We start from the raw sequence: 14,725 nt of genomic DNA, 5'->3' as shown, positions 1-14,725 counted from the left end.
TAGTGTACTATAAAGTGCTATTATTATGCTTCCTTTTCTTAAAGTTACCACAATATCAGCAGATGTCAATTTTCAAGAAATACCGAGAATAAAGTGTTAGTGGTTTTGGGAGGATTATTTTCCAAGCAGAATAGAGCTATAAACCCCATCTCATCTGCCGGTGTTACATTTTGATGTACTCATTCTTGTACACATGTACATAATTTTTCATTAACAGATATATCTATGTATTGCATTTTCAGTACATGTTTTAATGAAGCAATGATTAGTTATTGCAAAGATAACAGGAGACATTAAAAATATGTCAAAAAGCAGTTTTGGTGTAAATCCAGTGTAAGCAACAGGTCTGTCATTTTACTTAATTTTATTAGTAAAGGATTGGATGATATCCACAACTTTGTAAGATTTAGGCTGTGAGGAACAAGTGGCCCTATGTCACCTTTTCACCCGACTTCACGGTATCCAGTCCTGAGACACATAATGGCCTTAGACAGAGCTCTGAGTCTCCTGAGGCTACCCAGATATTCAGAGCAGTGCTGCATCTGCAAGCAAGTTGATTGCCTTGCCAGTTGTTTGCTGAGACAAGGAAGAGGAAACTTGGGTTTTAGAATCATGGTCTCAAACATGTTTCATGATATGGACTCATGGGAACATCTCTTTTAAACTTTCCCCTATCCCTAGTAAGTTTCAATCTACTGAATGAAAACAATTATTAGCTTGGGTTGTGTTTTCAGTCATCTTGTGCTGATCCTGTGTCATGGTTTTGGCTCAGCCAGAAACAAAGAACCACAAGTAACTGAGGGACTATGGAAAATCTCTAAGGAAGGGCTCACTCACCTCTTACGGTCCCAGGCAGAAAAGACAGGACTACTTGGGGAAGAAAATTAAACTTAATTTCATCTGGCACCAACCAAAACCATAACAAACAGAAAAGAACACAAAGTGGAACAATGATGAAGAGTATGACCAGCCCTTTTAAGACCACCTTATCCCCACACCTCCACTTTTCTTGGGCTTAGGCACGTGGTTGTAGTTGTGGGGTCAGTCACACATCGGGCAGCCCTACATGGGCCACTCCAAAGTACATTCATCCCAAGGGCTGCAGCTCCTCTCTGCCTCCTCTGACATGGAGTCTGCAAGACTCACTCCCTCTGGCACATGGTCCTCCCGGGGCTGCAGGCAACTATCAGTCCCGCCATTGCCTTCCGTTGTTTGCAGGGGAACAGCTGCTCTCTTGCCGCAGGCTGCAGAGGAGTCTCTGGTCCTGCATTCCTCCTCCCTTCCTCCACTGACTCTGGGGTCCATGTGGTCACCTCCATCTTGTCCCACTCCTTCCATTTCCTCCTACGCACTACGGCTTTTTTTTCTTAAATAGTGATCACAGAGGCACCAGATTGGCCCAGCCAGACTGGAGGTAGGTCCACCTCAGAGACAGTAGAAGTTTCGAGAACTGCTTATGGGGACCACCACTGCAGGCCCCTCTTCCTGTTACCAAGCAAAAAGTAACTCTTCACAAACCCATCACATGCTGAATTAAAGCTGAGGAAGGGGAAGTCTGATGACGTAAAGTTTGTTTCTCCTGCACATGCCTCCAGCACAGGAAATACCAGCCTCCTTCAGACCTGGCCAACCCCATACATTTTATTCTATTTTTTTTTTTACTTTTCCCCATATTTTTTATGTGAAAGAGTTGTACCCTACAGTTTACAACCAGCTAGCTAGCCAGCTGCTTCATGTTGCTAGGCTAATTAAGTGCTTGCTCAGTGTTTTCATCAGTGGAGGTACAGATGGGATATACATGGTCAGATATTCACTGATTCTCATTCCTCTATTGGGGTTTAATGTTTTCAAGACCCTTAGATCTCAATCAGATTTGGCTAAAGCGGAGTGATGTTGTGCCAAGATCCTAGAGTACAGATGGCCTTTTTTGTTGGGAAACTACATTAAATACACATTGAAATCTACTCAACATTAAAAGGCAGATTCAGTATTATTGGTTTTCCCTGTGCCTGGGAAATCACTAAGATACGTCACATACGAAGAAATGGGTTATTCAGCTCAGATAAAGGTGTAAGAGGTAAGAAATTCCAACTTGTAATAGCTAAACTGTCATGCTTAAATTCTCAGTGAGGTAAGCAAACACTGATCTGTTTGCATTGAGAGCACTCTGACAAATACACCATCGCGCCATTATTTATTTTTAAAGGAAGTAGTGCTTATGAGCTCAAAATAGGTTGTAAATTACTTCTTTGAAGTGAAATAGATGTTCTAATGAAAAATTGAAGGTCTTCATCTTAAAAGTCTCTTTTGTTTGTGTTTTATACTAGAAAATGATACAAGAAACTGAAAAAAAAGAGCAGGAAACATTATTTAATCTTTCATTTTCTGTCAATTTTCAAAATGGGAAACTTTTTCTTCTGGAATTCAAGTAAAGTGGAGGCGAGATCACGAAAAAGTCAAATATATATCACAGCCAATGCCCTTAAGTAGAAATAGAAGTAATATAAAATGTAATGATTTCTGTTATTTCTCCCTGACTTACTCCAAGAGAGAGCAATATTGTTCCAGTGGTAATGTGAACGACTGGTTTTACTACCCGTAACTCTCTCCAAACACTGTCAGTCTGTAACATTGGTTTTTGATGATGGCATGATGCATTTCCCTTAGCAACATGATAATAACCTTTCTTTGCTGTAGAAATGAAGATTGAAAAAGAAAATCCATTCTGTGGTTCTGAAAACACAGGTGTAACAAAGCAAGGCAGTATCAATGCTATGTCTCTTTGGGATAGCTGAAGATCTCTGAACTAATGAACTTTTATATTAGACTCTGAAACAAAACCAAGCCCCTGTTCTCAATCATATCTGGTTTTATAGCAAGAAAAAGAACTGTCCTTTCTTGGATTTTATAATTTCATCTTCAAAAGACAGTCTGCATTTCTGCATAAAGAATGCAAATCCTGTCATCATACTCTTATTACATTCAACTTTACCAAAGCAGATGCCTGTCATTTATAATCCCACTGCATATGTGCTCTATAAATATGAAGGAGATCCTAAGCCTGTTAAAAAACATTTTAAGATTTTGAATATAATCTAAGTGAAGTTGGAAGCAATATTGCCATGGGAGTGCTTGTATGTTGTCTCTCAGCTCTGGTAACACTGAACTCAACTACCATTTTCCCAATGTATTGTGTATACTGTGACATGCAGCACTGACAGAAAGATTAAAATATTGTGAGACCGATATTTGAATAAAAGTCTTTTCCAGTACACCAAGAGATACTCCATCTAGGTGCATTGTATACCATTATTTTAATGGAATCATAGAATGGCAGGGTTGGAAGGGACCTCCAGAGGTCATCTATTCCAACTCCCCTGCAGAAGCAGAATCATCATTACATTTTATTTATGTTAAGACAGTACCTTTAAAAAAATGTCAGAGGTGCCATGCAAAAGGAAAACAGATGAGTAAGAAATAGGGATAGCCAACTACAGTGCTATTTAATCCTAAAAGCAACCCTGAGAAAACAAAAACATAAAAGTATCACTAATGCCATTCTGTATCCTTTGCTTTGTAATGGTTGTAAATAGCGAAATAGCAATGGAATTTGGTTTTGCTTGAGGAAAGAGCAATTATACACATTAGCCAGAAGTACAACCAATTTTTTATGTGACTTTAACTTTCCTTCTCCCAGTGCAGCTAGAACCACATATGCGTGCAGAGCATTCTTCCCTAGCTGTGCTCTTTAAAAGCTTAGAAAACAAAAAAAACCTGTTCAGATGTGTATACAGGCAGAACACTTTTGAAAAGCTTTTCTAAGCCAATTTTTGATAAAATGCTCATAGACATTTCTTTTTAGTGAGGGTTATTTTTATGTCAAATTCCAGCTTTCAATGCTCTGCTGTTTTCCAGAATTAAAACTATTTTAAAATGCAAGATCTTTTGCTGTATCACAGGAAAAGTTTATTTGTTCTCTCACAAAAGAACATCATCTTTGTTGGGGGTTTTGCACTTAAGCTTTTCTGTAGAGAAGATCTTCCTTTGGACAGAAGTTTATCCTTCTGCCACCGCATAATATTTCTTGAAGAATTAGAGCCTTATCATGTGGAAAAAAAAGTTATGTTACAATTGAAAAAATCCAGAATTAAGAACTTTAAAAATAGCAGAGCAGACTGGTATTTTTCATACAACCTTAACTCATGTGTTATTCTACATTATAATAGCAAAACTGTAGCTGGCTCAAATGTAGGTGACTTTTAATTGTGACTACTGCAGTCTATGCTCATAAGCTGTAATTAAAAATAATCTTGCCTTTCATTTAGATCAGTGAAAGAGAGGGTATTTCTGAAAGGTCAACTTACCATGCAATGTCTCATCTCTTCTTGAGAATCTATTTCTTTCTTCCACTTACTATGCTGTGCTTTATTATAATAGTATTTTATTATTTTTAAATTACTCTAAAATACTCTTTTAAGAATGGATCTATGACAGCCATTTAGTATATGAGATATCTAATATCACCCCATTATACATTGTTATATTGAGCACCAGTGTCAGTGTTAATTAGCCACAACCAAGTTGTAAATAGTAACCGTAGTAGTAATTTATTTATTAATTTAAATTTGTTTATTTAAGTGCTATGATTAACTGCATTTCAATTCCATGATTGATCTTAACTATGCTTTAACTAATCAGCATTAAATGTAAGAAAAAAATCTTTACATTTTTTTATTTCTGCTTTGAGGGAGCTGAGAATTTTCTTCAACATTTATTATCTTACTGTGTTCTGATTTCAGTAATTAATACTCTTGATACTACTTCACTTGGTAAGAAATGGAAGTGTCAGTGCAGGTAGCAAAAGCTTAACAGTCCTTAGTGTTACTGCTGCTGTAAGTCTAATAAGGTGTAGAACTGTACTAAATTAGGCCTATATTGATAATTCTGCCATTCATGCTACAGCTCTAGAGGCTCTGTAAAAGGAGACCTTTGCAGTCACTAATGGGCATGACTCTGGCAGCTTGACATTTACATGTGCAACTTTAACAGCAGAGAAATTTTCCATCTTGTCAATAATTAGATTAGTGTTTTTACTACAGATGTTTGGAATAATCAATATGACAGTCATAAAAACAATCAACATTCAGCCAAGACAACTTATCTTCGAGAGTGTCGCTCGACATATCTAACTGATGAATGAGGTCTTGTCCTAACTTAGTCAGCAGTAATGGCAACAAATTGGGCCTATACTTTGAAAAGCTTCTTATGCTGGTTGACACACAGACAGCATATTTACCCTCTCCCTTTTAAATGCTCTGTTTCCAATATTTTAAGTACTTGCTGGTACTTCTATGACTAAGACTATTTTAATATATTGTTTCCTTTGGCTTTCAAAACTGACTTTGAAATAGTCACATTGACATTATGACCCATGGGCAGATACAGGTTGGGGCTCAGTCATCCTCTTTCGTGGGTTGGAGACCTCACATTAGCTTTTGTCTCTCTCATTCCGTGCTCCACCTGAATTTCTGCTTCCACTGAGCAGCATGTAAGCTCTGAAGCATCTTGTGGTTTTTGTTTGTTACAGAAATACTGTCAGTATTTCTACTGAAGTGAATATAGTTGTAGAACTATGACTCACTCAACCGCATCTCTCCTAATCTGTGCTCCTAATCTCCGTCTTATTTTAAAGCAGTCTCTCATCATTCTTCAGTGGTTTAATTGATTCCTCCCACTCGTTACCTTTATTTCCTGTATCGGTATTCACTTTCTCTATGACTCCTTATGTGTTACCGGTGTAACAGACTTTCAAAAGTTATACAGTGGCTTTCTGCCTTTGATGAACGCCTTCAATTTTGTAATTTCTGAGAAAAGACTTAAACATCTGATTTGTTTCATAGTCTTTATCATCGCAATATTTGAGATCTACAAAAGCACTGAATTTATTCTAAAGGTAGGAGTGAGAAGGAGGCATTATGCATCCTATGGCAAGAAGCATCTATGCCTCTATTCACCCTCTTTTCCTTTTGCTCAGTAGGTCTGTGAACACTTTCCGTTAAGAAGCAGGGCTATGCCAGGAAGTCTGAGTAGAACCACATCGCCAGTTTCATGAGTGATATTTGCATCAGCTCATTCAAATGAGTCTGGATGTGCTGCGAAATCCTCTGCATAAGCTTTGACTAATATGAAGTGGAGTGACAAAGAATAACATTGTCAAAGCAGAGCTTAATGGAATTAAAAAAAAGGTATATACACTGCCCAGATTTCCTTTGACCTAATAATTTCTTTCAGGTCTTAGTTTATCCTGTCCTATAAACGGATTCTGGGACAAACTGTCTCTTTCCCAACCCTGCTCTCTGTGACTGCTATTGATTCTGACTTCTTGCTCTTGTTGAAAATGCACAACATTTATGGGCAAATTTGAACACATCTTTATGTACCTTGTATATGTCCACTGAACAAGAGTTATGGTATGCCATGGAACCAGAAATACATGCCTCTTTCTGCAGGTTTTGAAAGGAGGAGGTAAAGAAGCCAGTGGAGCTGTTGTATAATCTAAAAATATTGCTATACAATTTTAGGAATACTGTATTTGAGTTAATCATTCAGGTAATGTTACTGCTTAGCTACATAAAAGTATTTGATTTAGCCTTGTAGGGGAAATTGAGTGAACAAGAAGAAATAGGCTAGATGAGCAGTCCTCCAAGGCAGAGTAAAGATCAAGACAAAAGACTACCTCCATGGCTGGGTCTCCATCCTCATTTGATTAGTGGCACTAATTAACCAATCTAAGTGTAATGAAGTGTTGAGAACAGACTGTAGAAGGGAGAGAACATCAAGAGTCCCTCAATGGATATTCTTTCTTGAATGACTGATTAAGGATTATTAAGGAAGAATTTATTGCCCAGGCAAAAGTGGTCTTGAGTGCCTATGGATAACATATAACCACCAGGCTTTATGTATGGACAAGAGAGACAAATGTTCACATATTCTGAACACAAGATGGTATTTCTTGAGATTACCATTTACTTCAGGGCTTGCAGCTCAAAGTTTGGTCTAAGAGCAAAATACTTCAAGAGAGGTAATATCTGAAGGTGCTAACATGCACATTGCAGGATCATTCAAGAAAACTGTGAGCTAAGAGTACAGTTATCCTGGTTCAATGACATTTTACAAGACTTTGGGGTTTTAGGGGTTTGTTTGTTTGGTTTTTTTTCCTTTTTAGAATATAGCAATTCTTATTGCAGGGAGCATAGGTACAACATATGTAATTTCCAGTGTTACTGATATAATTCCTGAAAGAATCAAGAATTACACCTGTATTGCCTGATTTCTTTCTGCCTTTATGCCTTGATCACAGCTGCCTTTCCCAAGTTTTGTCAACATGCATTCTCTTTTAGTGTGTTTTCCTTAATTTATTTAAACTTCCTTCATAGAGTGAGGATTACTTCAATATTTCAAAATTGAAAGCTATTTGTTTAGCAAAATTGGTGCTATATAAATTTCATGCTATAAATTCAGTAAATTTCTTAGCAAGCCACATGCAAAAAAGAGGTTAATTTCTCTCTTACTAAAATCTCCAAAGGCAACCATAAACATAGATGATACTTCAACTAGAAATCTGCAGGAGGATCATCATTACCTTCTTTTAGTTAACAGGGTTTCCAGCATAACTTAAAAATTATTATAATCAGATTTACGAGGGTAAATATCAGGTTCATTCAGGTTCCTTCTCTCAGGCAGACACAAGATCATACAATGAAATCTGAAACATACCTACAGGGTAAGTTTTTCCTGCTAAGTACTCTAAGATTGAAAAGGCATAAAACTTGTAGCATTGCAGGTTGCTGAAAACATGTTATCACTAAGACTATGAAAAAAAATGTTTTGAAGTTCCATGAGAGGATCCCGATATCCACAGTAACAGCACTTAAAGTTCTTTGTCCTAATCATCTCAATACAGATTGTAAAACCTCATAATTTTACTTGACCGGGGACCAGTAGTCAGTATAGGGGAGGACACTGGCATTTGGAAAATATTTTCAACGTTATTTTAGTGAATAGAATTATTCCAAGGGGTTCAGAATAAAATTCTGTTTAAATCAATGGTGAAGTGGCCATTGACTACAGTAACACATGCCTTCAGTTTATAGATGGTGTGGATCATGTCAGAGACATCTATTATTTAGAAATGAAAATGTAAATCTATACTGACCATTTTAACCTCATCAATTCTTTTAGAGGTGAAAATGTAAATCCATATTGACCCTTCAAACCTGAGAGTGCTTTTTGGTTTTATTGTTGTAAATGAGATAAAATTGTAGTGTTTCCATGAATTTCATTCAATAAAATTAAACTTTAGAACTTTTTGCAATGCAAGAATTTATTTAATAATAATGATTCAGTTTCCAGTATGTTTTAGAACAATAGATGTTTTCTTCCTAGAATAAATCAAACAAACTGGGGACTTGAAAATGAGTTTCCTACATCTCAGATGGAACTAGGCTGTTCTCAGTGATGTCCAATGATAGTTCAAGGGACAATGGGTACAAGCTGGAACACAAGAGGTTCCAAAGAAACTTAAGGAAAAACTTCTTCACTGTGAAGGTGATGGAGCACTGGAACAGGCTGCCCAGATGGGTTGTGGAATCCCATTCTCGGCAGACATTCAAAACCCATCTGGATGAGTTCCTGTGTGACCTACTCTAGGTGGTCCTGCTCTGGCAGGGGCATTGGACTAGATGATCTTTTGAGATCCCTTCCAACTCTTAAGATTCCATGTTTCTGTGATTCTCATAGTGGCAGGTGGTCTTTCTCTCTCCTGGCCAGTGGTTGCATTTTTCATCCAGAAATTTTGAAAGGCACTCACATGGAGAATTAAAATTTTTTTGAAAATAAGTTTCCACTTTGTCAAATAAAAGTTTTCAAATGGAAAAAATGTGTTAAAAAGTTCCTTGACTCTCATTAAAACACATATAAACAACTTTCCAAGTGATTAAGGAATTTATGTTAACGACCCAGCTGCATGTTTTCAAACATAATCCTTTACTGTAGGAAATACTGGGTTGGCATTTTGAAATTCTTATCAAGTTGAATGTCTCAAAACTATGATACTAAAAATAACTGACTGATTTTGATAACACTCCTCTAGAGTTTAAAGAGACGGATAATTTGGTGAGCAATTTAGACAGCCATTAAAGAGAGTGGGATGTATTCTGGTAATTTTTATTACCTGAAATTAAAGGCAAGATGTAATTACTGAAACATAGACACCTTGTGCCACTTAAGAAACACACCTATATCCTGCCTTTTTCCCAGTGGTCTCTATAGTATAGAGGATGAAATGCTGAGAGATGAATGCTGCTTTGCTGTAGTTTGATTTTTCTTGTAGCCCTGTTTTGTTTTGTTTTGTTTTTTTCATTTGAGTTTGTCCCTTGGCAAATAATCATTTTCCTTGCAAGCTATGCATTTATAGTGGGCTGTTTAATTTTGCAGAGGAAACTGGCTTGCTGTGGAGGTGGGTGATACAACTAGACTAGATGACTTGTCAAATTGTGTTACTTAACTAGGTGATAGTGTTTATTTGGGACTGTTTCAATGTTGTTCTTACCATCAACCTTTTTGTGGTTGCATAACATTAAAGCTAGTTTTGTGTTATAGAATTTTCCCTATATTTAACTATTAGAAGAATAACGTGATTATAGCATTATAGGGGTAAGTTTCTTGTTTCTGAAAGACAATATACTTTGAGCATCTGCATTCCATTTGCTCTCTGTCCTTTTCCATGCTTCCAGAACAGTTCAGTACACTGATGACTGGTATTGAACTATAGTTGTGTATTTAAGCTGACATTTTTATCCCTCATCATTTGTTCAAGAGTCATCAGGTTGCTTTTTGCCTTTTTAAAACATTTTTCTTTAAATAGGACAAGTAAAAGAACATCTCTCTTGAAAGGTTCCTAAATGTGGCTGAATGGCTCTTAATATTGGCCCAGGAAAGGAATGTCCTATCTCATGTAGAGTAAGAAATCTATTTGTTTAGGCTTTTTCATTTATCAGAGATTAAGAATCCTGAAAGGTATTGGGAATGAAAACAATGGAAAGTGTCAGTTTTAATTCTGATCTTTTTAAATGTTTAAAATCTAGTTTCTAGGCTGTGGGTGTATTGCCTGTTCATCTGGAACATGTATAGGAAAATGCCATTCCTACTTCAAGTAGTTTACAGATAATCGTAACAATTAAAAAAAACCAATCCACCATTTCATTTTTAGATACTATAGATTTCTAAACATTTTTAAAATAAACAGATGTGGATATGATTCACTCACAAATTCCTATTTAAAAAAAAAGGAAAAGGTTTTGCCTTTGTGGTTGAAGCAGTTGATAAAGGCAGGGGAAAAAAGGCTGTAAAAAGACTTAGTCACTGGATTCTTATCAAGTGAATAAAAAAAAAAAGTCCTTAGAATGTCTCACAGGAATTCAGATGGAATGCATAAACCAAGGAAGAAAGGTGAGGGTTTTTTTCAGATGGATTTGATATCTTCAAGTGAGGATGAATTCTATAGATGAGAAGGAACAACACAGTTTTAATTTGGATAAAGTTTTGTAAAGATATTAAACTTAAGCAGTTATGAAGGGAAGGTACAGATGACCTGATAAATTTTAGCATTTTAAACGAAAGTTCACCATCATAAAAGTCAGATTTCAGTGACATGAAGTGATCATTTCACTTCATATAATCTGGCTTTGTATTCATTTCCTAATAGTTTTTGATCTTAACATTAGCAGAGAACAATAACACTAATGCTATGCCCAAGTAATTGTAGATTTTGATGACAGAGACCTCCTCTTTTTCCTAGCCAGTTTTTACTCTTGTAATATTTACTCTCAGTAGTATTGTATAATCTCAATCATAATTTGATTAAAGTCACTTCAGAACAAACTTTTTATCCCCTAATGGTTGTGTACCTCTGGTGTCTGATTATCTCCATGTGGTGTAATTATTACATTTCAGGGTGTCATCAATTATCAAGAAAGGACTGAACAAGAATGATTTATTTTTTTCACCTCCAGTTGCTAGGATCCTTCCAAAATGAAGTTTCATATTTATTTGGAAAGGTGAAGCACAAAATGTTCCACATGACTATACTGAGCAAATCTTTTTCTGATACTTCTAACAAAATACCTAAATAGCCAGTTTATTTCAATAAACCAGTAAATAGAAGTAAAGTTCGGGGAAAAAAAAAAAAAAAAGGGTTTATCTTGAATCATAGAATGGTAGGATTGGAAGGGACCCCTGCAGAAGCAGGTTCACCTAGATCAGGTCGCATAGGAACATGTCCAGGTGGGTCTTGAAGACCTGCAAGGAAGGAGACTCCACAACCCCCCTGGGCAGCCTGTGCCAGGGCTCCCTCACCCTCACAGTGAAAGAGTTTTTTCTTATATTTAAGTGGAACTTAATATAGTGTTCCAGCTTTATCCCGGAAGTGGGCACAGTACTCCAGATGAGGCCTTACCAGGACAGAGTAGAGGGGGAGAAGAACCTCCCTTGACCTGCTGGACACCCTCTTCTTGATGCATCCCTGGATGCCATTGGCCTTCTTGGCCACAAGGCCACATTGCTGGCTCGTGGTTAGTTTATTATCAACCAGGACTTCCAGATCTCTCTCTGCAGAGTTACTCCCCAGTAAGTCAATCCACAGCCTGTACTGGTGCATGGGGTTGTTCCCTTCCAGATGCAGGACTCTGCACTTGTCCTTGTTGAATCTCATGAGGTTCCTCTCTGCCCAACTCTCCAGCCAGTCAAAATCCCGCTGAATGGCGGCACAGCCTTCTGAGGAATCAGCCAATCCTCGCAGTTTGGTGTCATCGCCAACTTGCTGAGGATACACTGTGCCCTCGTCCAAGTCATTGATGAAGATGTTGAACAAGACTGGCCCCAGAACCGATCCCTGTGGAACTCCACTGGCCACAGGCCTCCAACTCAATTCTGTACCATTGATCACCACCCTCTGGACTCTGTCATTCAGTCAGTTCTCTATCCACCTCACCATCAACTCATCTATGATATACTGTCTGAGCTTTCTGATGACGATGTTATGAGAGACAATGTCAAAAGCCTTGCTGAAGTCAAGGTAGATGACATCTGCTGCTCTTCCCTCATCTAGCCAGCCGGTTATGCCCTCATAGAAGGCTATCAAGTTGGTCAAACAGGATTTTCCCTTGGTGAAGCCATGTTGATGCCCCCTGATAACCATCTTATCCTTCATATGTTTAGTGATAACATTCAGGATGAGTTGTTCCATCACTTTTCCAGGGATGGAGGTGAGGCTGACTGGCCTGTAGTTTCCTGGGTCGTCCTTCTTGCCCTTTTTGAAGACTGGAGTGACATTGGCCTTTCTCCAGTCCTCAGACACCTCGCCTGTCCACCATGATTGTTCAAAAACGATGAGGAGAGGCTTAGCAATCACATCAGCCAGCTCCCTTGGCACTCTAGGATGCATCCCATCAGGACCCATTGACTTATGAGCCTTAAGCTTGGCCAACAAGTCTTTAACCTCTTCCACCCAGGGCAAGTCCTCTGCTGTCCTGGCCATCCTATTATCTTTGATGGACTGGACTTCCTGAGGGCTGGCCCTGGCCATAATGACTGAAGCAAAGTAGACATTTGGTACTTTGGCCTTCTCTGCATCCTCAGACACCAGGACACCCTCAGTGTTTAGCAGTGGGCTCACATTACCCCTCATCATCCTTCTGCTGCTGATGTACCTGAAAAATGCCTTATTACTGTCTTTAACTTCATTGACTGAATTTAATTCTAGAAGGGCTCTAGTCTTCCTAGTTGCACCTCTACATGCCCTGGCAATGTTCCTATACTCTTCCCAAGATGCCAGCCCCTGTTTCCACCTCTCATAGATGGTTGCTTTGTGCCTAAGTTGTCCCAGCAGTTCCTTGCTCATCCATGGAGGCCTCCTACCTCCTTTTCCTCCTTCCTTGCGCATTGGAACACACTGATCCTGAGCTTGGAGGAAGTGGTGCTTGAAGATTGACCAGCTCTCATGGGCACTTTTATCTTCTAGAATCGTATCCCATGAGATCTGTCCAAGTAGATCTTTGAAGAGGCCAAAGTTGACTCACCTGAAACCCAGAGTCACGGTCCTGCTTTGTGTCCTGCCTCTTCCACACAGGATGTTGAACTCTACTATCTCATGGTCGCTGCAGCCAAGGTTGCGTCCAACCTTCAGATCCCCGACCAGGCTCTATTTATTTGTCACTACCAGGCCCAGCAGCACACCCCACCTTATTGTTGTTGGTTCCTTGATCACCTGCAACAGGAAGTTGTCATTAACAATCTGTAGGAACCTCCTGGACTGCGTGTGCTTGGCTGTGTGCCTATCCCAGCAAATATCATGGTGGTTAAAGTCCCCCATGAGGACCAGGGATTGTGATCATGAGGCAGCTCTCTTTATTAAGTTTGCTAGCCTACTCCCAAATATTCCAGTGCCATTATGGGAGAGATGAATCCTGTCCTGTCCTATCAAGTTGTAGTCCCCAAGGAAGGGTCCATTGTCAAAGAACCCAAAGCCTTCCCGCTGGCACCAGCCTCTCAGCCAGGATTTCACTTGGCTGATTTTTCCATTGCAGACTCCCCCTTTATCTCTAGTGAACAGGATAGAGGAGAAAATAGTCTGAGCCCCTCTACCTTTTACCTGCTCCTCCAAGGTTTTAAAATCCTTCTGGATCCTGGAGATGTCATGCCTCATGACATCATTCATACCTACATGGAACACAAGTAAGGAGTAGTAGCCTGCATCCCTGATGAGCCATGGCACGCTCTTGACCACATTCCTGATCTTGGTTCCTGACAGGCAGCACACCTCTTGTGACTCCCTGCCTTCTCCACAGATGGGTCTCTCAGTGATCCTTAGCAGTGAGTCTCCCACAAGCACCCGATGACTCTTTCTACAGTGTCCATTACCTATTGCAGGTGGAGCAGCTGATGGGTTGTTTGATGGGTTGTTTGATGGGTCTTCCCCTTTTGGAGCTTGCTTGTCAAAGTCCCTCCTCACCAGTGCCTCATACTTGTTTGTAGTGGGCACTCCAGAAGGAGGACTTTGAAGATGAGCCTTTGTCCTCCTTTTTTTGTAACTAGGGTCCATGGCTTGTTAGAATCACTGGAGGCTTGCAAATAATTGCAGAAGCCTCCATCTTTCTCCACCTCTGCCTCTCTAATGCTACAGAGTCTACTCACAGTTTCCTGCAGCTCTTTCACCAGGCGCTGCAGTTCCTGAACTGGAGGGCACCTATGACACACGGTTGCCTCAGAAGCATAGGTCCCTGAGCATCTTAAACACTCTTGGCACCCCACCTGGACTGAAGCTTCTCTACTAACCGGCTCTGTCTGGGTGGACACATCAACCTTCACCTGGGTTTTGTGCACCTGAGCCTCGGCTTTAGCCCTCAGGTGAGTGCTCACCATCTTGCTAGGTTGAAGCTGGACCTGGGGTTATTCCCTGCCCAAGCTGCCGCGCTGCACCACACTTGGGTACTGCATCACTCCCTGTTCGCCGCGCTCCCTGGGGTACGATTAAACCCCCCAGCAGTTGCTGCGACTCCGCCTCCTGGCAAGACCATCCCCCTCGCGAGAGCTGCCTGGTCCTGGCAGCTACCTGGTCCTGGCCCTGGTCCTGGCAGCTCTCCTCGCTTTTCCTCCACTCCTTGTGCTC

At 39.6% G+C, this 14,725-nt stretch overlaps 1 protein-coding gene across 2 annotated transcripts in view; it reads left to right on the top strand.

The window, feature by feature from the left end:
- Positions 1-14,725, top strand: part of CCSER1 (coiled-coil serine rich protein 1) — a 690,264-nt gene that overhangs the window by 326,582 nt on the left and 348,957 nt on the right. The window lies entirely within an intron of this gene.

The sequence above is a fragment of the Colius striatus genome, chromosome 3 (assembly GCF_028858725.1).
Source record: "Colius striatus isolate bColStr4 chromosome 3, bColStr4.1.hap1, whole genome shotgun sequence".
NCBI lineage: Eukaryota > Metazoa > Chordata > Aves > Coliiformes > Coliidae > Colius > Colius striatus.
Note: the sequence above shows the minus strand (reverse complement) of the source record. Positions and strands in the feature narration are given on the sequence as shown.